This window comes from Lithobates pipiens, unplaced genomic scaffold (assembly GCF_037356315.1).
Source record: "Lithobates pipiens isolate NorthernLeopardFrog02 unplaced genomic scaffold, aLitPip1_a1.2 Scaffold_19, whole genome shotgun sequence".
NCBI lineage: Eukaryota > Metazoa > Chordata > Amphibia > Anura > Ranidae > Lithobates > Lithobates pipiens.
In genome coordinates this window covers 7559925-7566170 of record NW_027507764.1, presented here as the reverse complement: position 1 = coordinate 7566170, position 6246 = coordinate 7559925, and the positions used below count along the sequence as shown (strand labels likewise).

The following is a 6246-nucleotide window of genomic DNA, read 5'->3' as shown; positions in this document are numbered from 1 at the left end:
TGTAGGTCAGTGTATGTATGTGTCCAGTGTATGTAGGTCAGGCAGGTGAGTGTAGGGGGGTCACTATCGTCAGTGTAGGTAGGTCAGGTAGGTAGGTTAGTGTATGTAAGTCACTACCGTCAGTGTCACGGCCCAGCCAAAAAAAACCTGCGTCGCGTACAACAACCCCCCCCCCCCCCGTTTCCGGCCTTGGACTCCGGGCTGAAGCCCCTGGTCCTTTTGCCACCTAGCAACACCCCTGGATTTTAGATTGAGATAATTGTCTGTTGTTAAGGTAAGCACTAGAGACAACAATTTAATAAAAAGGTATACATTTATTGATAGTATCTAGAATAAAAACACAGCCATAATACATATTGGAGACCGTGATTGGATGCTTGAAAATCAGATGCGTAGATATGCAGGATTAGCCAACATGTTTCACAAAATGCTTCATCAGGGCTCCGCATCTCCCAGCGATTTACATCTACATTGCATAGGACATAAACATGTCATTAGTGAAATATCAAACATACCATTATAAATTTGTTAATAAAAAATAACAAACCTTTTATTGCATGTTATATTACAACAACGACAATTATCTGCTCACCTGATCTTCTAAAAAATTGGACGCTCTAATGCCCCCCCAACAAGACATCCGCCCATCATGGAATACACAACCTGGGGCCAATTCCCCATCAGAGCCAAATGTTGATCATAAATAGTCTAGAGAATTAAATGACAGAGGTTAGACTAATGATAGTATACGGATATAGTCCATATAGGTAGACTAATGATAGTATACGGATATAGTCCATTTAGGTAGACTAGTGGGGGCGTGACCGGATGGTGATGGCGGCGGCGGCGTGTGAGGAGTGAGAGAGGTGAGAGAGGTGTGTGCTCTCACCGCAACGCCGACAGCTAATGCCTATGCCCGGATAACAACACCTTGAGCCGCGGTGCCCTCAAGTAGAGAGGAGCGAGGAGGACGGATGCTAGCCCACGCTCCCCTAGCCAAGCCGCTCCCATAGGCTATTTTCACATGCCCTAAATACCTGGTGTGCCTTGTCCGTGGGGGTCCTCCTTGTGTCTTGGTGCGGAGGAGTGGCTGGTTGACCCGGGGCTGTGGAGGCGCTGCTGGGGGGACTGCCTGTGAGTCCGCGGGAGCTGAGATCGTGGCGCGCCGTGGTCTCGCGAAATCCCGGTCGGGAAGGGCAGGAGAGAGTCCGGGAGGCGAGGTGACAGCCTGACAAGCACGGTGAAGCCAGTCTCGGCATACCAGGTAACGAATCCTAAGCTAAGCAGTGGAATAGCAGCGAAGGGAGACCTCTGGTGGCCATCTGCAATATCGACTGGTATTTGATGTATGTATCAGATTTTATATATCACAATGTGGAAAGTACTTGAGAGACATTTCTCTTCACCCAGTGTAATATGACTGCCAGCTGCCTATAATGCTCTATAATTAGGGATGAGCTTCGTGTTCGAGTCGAACATACGTTTGACTCGAACATTGGCTGTTCGGGCGTTCGACGAAATCCGAACTCTTGGTCCGTTCGCGTCAAAATTCGTGTGGCGCGCGCGGACCACAATGCACTGCGGTGGCGCAGTGCATTGCTGGCTCGTGATTGGCCAAGCATGCACTGTGACCCCGCATGCTTGGCCAATCGCAGCGCCAGCAGCGAGGAGAGCCATGATTGGCCACAGGCATCCTGCCTGTGGCCAATCATAGCTCAGGCTATGTAGTGCACGCCCCACACTATATAAGGCCGCCTTTGAGGCGGCCTCGTGTAGTGTGTTGGCATCTGAAGCAGTGGGTGTTCTGTGTATCTTCAACACAGTTACACACCAATCGTTTTTGGCTGATTTCCTATCTTGCTCTTGTGTAGTGATGGACGAACTTCCGACGGGACGTTTCGCGAAAGCGAAATGCGAACGGACCCAAACGTTCGCGAAACCGAACGTTCGCCGCGGGCCCCATTGACTTCAATGGGAGGCGAACTTTGCAAACCTTCATGTCGAATTTGCGGCCACGTGGTAATTATTAGGGGGTAAAACGTAGTCCCACCATCTGGACAATGACATAATACATGTATGAGGTGAATTTGGGATCGATAACTACAAGCATTTTTATTTTATTTGGGAAATTGTTCTAACAATTCAGGACTATGGAGCTAATGAAGGCAATGGAGGAGAGGGAAGGTCAGGGACCAGGGTAGGCAAAGAAGAGGGTGCAGGAGATGATCACCAGCAGCGTGACATACCGGAATGACACATGCACCGTGATAGAGGCATCTGACAGCAGCACCGTAATACAGAGCACTGACAGCAGCACCGTGACATACAGCGCTGACAGCAGCACCGTGACATACAGCGCTGACAGCAGCACCGTGACATACAGCGCTGACAGCAGCACCGTGACATACAGCGCTGACAGCAGCACCGTGACATACAGCGCTGACAGCAGCACCGTGACATACAGCGCTGACAGCAGCACCGTGACATACAGCGCTGACAGCAGCACCGTGACATACAGCGCTGACAGCAGCACCGTGACATACAGCACTGACAGCAGCACCGTAAGCAGCCCCAGGAGGAAGTCAGCACAGCACAGGGATGGTGTGATCCCCTCATAATAAGAACCCCCAGGAGGAAGTCAGCACAGCACAGGGATAGTGTGATCCCTTCATAATAAGAACCCCCAGGAGGAAGTCAGCACAGCACAGGGATATCATAAGCAGCCCCAGTAGAAATATGACACCGCTCAACCTCTTCAAAGAGGAGGGTAGGGGCATATAGTACGGTGTGCTTTTTTGGGTCAAGGAAGTGAGCAGACTGTACGTCAGTCCCTATACCGCTGAAGGACTGCTGCAGTATAGGGCAGCGGTCAGCAGTGGTGCACGTCAACCCTATCTATTGTGGACCTATAGCGGTCCTTACAGAACAGCAGACTGTACCGCACTCAAGCCTATGTACCGTAGCACCCTATACCAAGTTACCAGTCCTTATAAGAACTTTTGTGGACCAAGCAGGTTGTGTATTAGTGTTTAGCAGACTGTACGTCAGTCCCTATACCGCTGAAGGACTGCTGCAGTATAGGGCAGCGGTCAGCAGTGGTGCACGTCAACCCTATCTATTGTGGACCGATAGCGGTCCTTACAGAACAGCAGACTGTACCGCACTCAAGCCTATGTACCGTAGCACCCTATACCAAGTTACCAGTCCTTATAAGAACTTTTGTGGACCAAGCAGGTTGTGTATTAGTGTTTAGCAGACTGTACGTCAGTCCCTATACCGCTGAAGGACTGCTGCAGTATAGGGCAGCGGTCAGCAGTGGTGCACGTCAACCCTATCTATTGTGGACCGATAGCGGTCCTTACAGAACAGCAGACTGTACCGCACTCAAGCCTATGTACCGTAGCACCCTATACCAAGTTACCAGTCCTTATAAGAACTTTTGTGGAACAAGCAGGTTGTGTGTTAGTGATTAGCAGACTGTACGTCAGTCCCTATACCGCTGAAGGACTGCTGCAGTATAGGGCAGCGGTCAGCAGTGGTGCACGTCAACCCTATCTATTGTGGACCGATAGCGGTCCTTACAGAACAGCAGACTGTACCGCACTCAAGCCTATGTACCGTAGCACCCTATACCAAGTTACCAGTCCTTATAAGAACTTTTGTGGAACAAGTGAGTTGTGAATGTTTAGCAGACTGCAGCAGAAGGGCAGCAGTCAAGTATAATATCCTTTCTATATTTGGAAGAAAGAATATTATACATGTACAAGCCTATTACTGTACCACTGATACCAGTCCTGAAAAGAACCTTTGTGGAACTAATAATAACAGCAAGTCTTTAAAATTACCCTCACTGCCTGACAACACTGCTTCCTTCCTGTCCCTATACAAATTGGCAAAAAAAGAGAACGATTAGTGGTTACTGGAACAGCTCTTTTGTGGACCTTGATAGTAACAGCTAATGATGATGATGATGATGATGATGATGAAAGACTAATCTGGCTGTCCCTGTAGCATACACCGTCCTTTCCCTTTCTCTAAACTAACAAAAGACACTCAGGCTGCTGCAAGAATCAGCAGCACAGCAAACCTATCAACACCTAACACCTATACCAGTCCTGAAAAGAACTTTTGTGTACCAAATAGCTAGTGGTTTATCTCTCCCTACTCCACACAGGAACCTGTCCCTATCGTAACAGAAGAAAGAATGTAAAATGGCCACCGGATCGGGTGTATTTATAGGTTAGGGGGAATGTACAAGTGTCCATGTGCTGTCATGTCTCAATTGGCTGTCCTGTATCACATGATAAACGTGTCACCAAAGGTTAAAGTTCTTGTATACATTAAACACGTAAGTCCGCCGCGGCGAACGACGGAAAAAGGCGTTCGAACGTGCGGACCGCGAATGTCGGAAATTCGCCGCGAAACGACCGCCGGGCGAAACGTTCGTCCATCACTACTCTTGTGTAGTGGTTGTTGTCTGTGCCCTGACCGCAGTATACACCGTGATATTCACCTCACCTATATAGCTAGTGGTCCATCTTTAATAATAGAGCTTGCAGTCAGTAGTGTTAGGAGCTTGTGTGTGCTGTCTGCGTGCTCTGTACCCAGTACATACCGCTATATCCACCTACATAGCTCTTCTCTATTTGATCCCAATTGCCATCTGCAGGAGTTATTGGAAGTTGTGTGTGCCTCCAGCACAGCACAGTATACATCTGTATATACCCCTTTATCTCTGCTGTTCTATAAAAAAGGCATCTGCAGGAGTTAGTGGGTGTTGTGTGCCTCCAGCACAATATAAACTACCCAACTACTGTTTTACCCAACTCCCTTCAGGCCATTACCATGTCTGGAAGGCCAGCAAGGAGAGGCAGACAGGCGCGAGCCGATAAAAGAGGGCAAGCAGGCTCTGTGTCTAGAGACAACAGTGCTGGTCGTGGACGCGGTGCATTGTCATCAGCACGTGGCCATGGGACACGCTTGTCCTTCTTTTCTGCAGCTGGACATGTTGAACCGCAACATGCCAACGACTTGGTAGAGTGGATGACCAAGCCCTCTTCATCCTCCTCATCCTCTCTCATCCAGTCTCAGGGTAGTAGCAAAGCAGCTGCCAACGCATCGTCTTCCCTCCTCTCAATGTCATCATCAGTGACTCCTTCCCTAGACCCACCACGTCCTCCTGAGGAGTCTCCTGAACTCTTTGAGCACAGTGTTGGGTACATGCTCCAGGAGGATGCCCAGTGTTTGGTGGGCTCTGATGATGACACTCAGCTAGAGGAAGGCAGTAGCGTGAGCGCAGAGAGAGGGGATGCTCAAGAAGGACAGCAATCTGGCAGTCATGTTCCACAAGCTGCAGCATACTGCCAGGTTTGCTACAGCGATGAAGAGGGAGGGGATGATGAGGGCACTGACTCCACGTGGGTGCCTGGAAGGAGGGAGGAGGAGGAGGAGGCACATGTCCAACGAGGCAGGATGCCCTCCGGGGGCCAGCTTAGGGGCAGCACACCGACTGAATCACACCGCAGAGCTCTGCCTGCGCAGAGCGCTTCCTCTGCGCGTTATTCTAAAAGTTCTTTGGCGTGGGCCTTTTTTGAGACGAGTGCATCAGATCGCACCGCTGCTATTTGCAACATATGTCTCAAGCGTATCTCACGTGGCCAAAACATCAGCCGCTTGGGCACCACATGCTTGACCAGACATATGTTGACCTGCCATGCAGCTCGTTGTCAAGCGTACCTCAAAGACCCACACCAAAGAACAAAGCGGACCTCTCCTTGCTCCTCATCAGCTGGCATCTCCAACCCCACTAGACCTTCAGTCCTCTCTGAAACCTGCTCTGAGAGGAATGAAGGTGTAGAATTAGGTGTGTCACAGCCAAGTGCTTCCGGGAACTCTGCTAGTGGTACACCCACGTCCGATTATAGCAGGAAAATGTCCCTGCCCCAGCTGCTGGACCGGCGGAAGAAGTTCACTCCCAGCCATCCACATGCCCAGCGGTTGAATGCTAGCTTGACTAAATTGCTAGCACTTCAACTGCTGCCTTTTCAGTTGGTAGACTCGGCCCCCTTCCGTGAGTTTGTACAATGTGCGGTTCCTCAGTGGCAGGTCCCCAAACGCCACTTTTTCTCACGGAAGGCGATTCCGGCTCTCTACCGGCATGTGGAAGGCAATGTCCTTGCCTCGCTGGACAGGGCGGTCAGCGGTAAGTACGCAAGTACGCAGGCAAAACGATGCCATGCCGTGCTT

At 50.2% G+C, this 6246-nt stretch overlaps 1 long non-coding RNA gene across 1 annotated transcript; it reads right to left on the bottom strand.

The window, feature by feature from the left end:
- Positions 1 to 326: 326 nt before the first annotated feature.
- LOC143998151 (uncharacterized) lies at positions 327 to 1283 on the bottom strand. The gene is made up of 3 exons (XR_013277765.1): positions 1038 to 1283; positions 593 to 708; positions 327 to 466 (listed from the first exon to the last, which is right to left on the bottom strand). It is a non-coding gene; the product is annotated as an uncharacterized LOC143998151 (long non-coding RNA).
- Positions 1284 to 6246: the final 4963 nt, after the last annotated feature.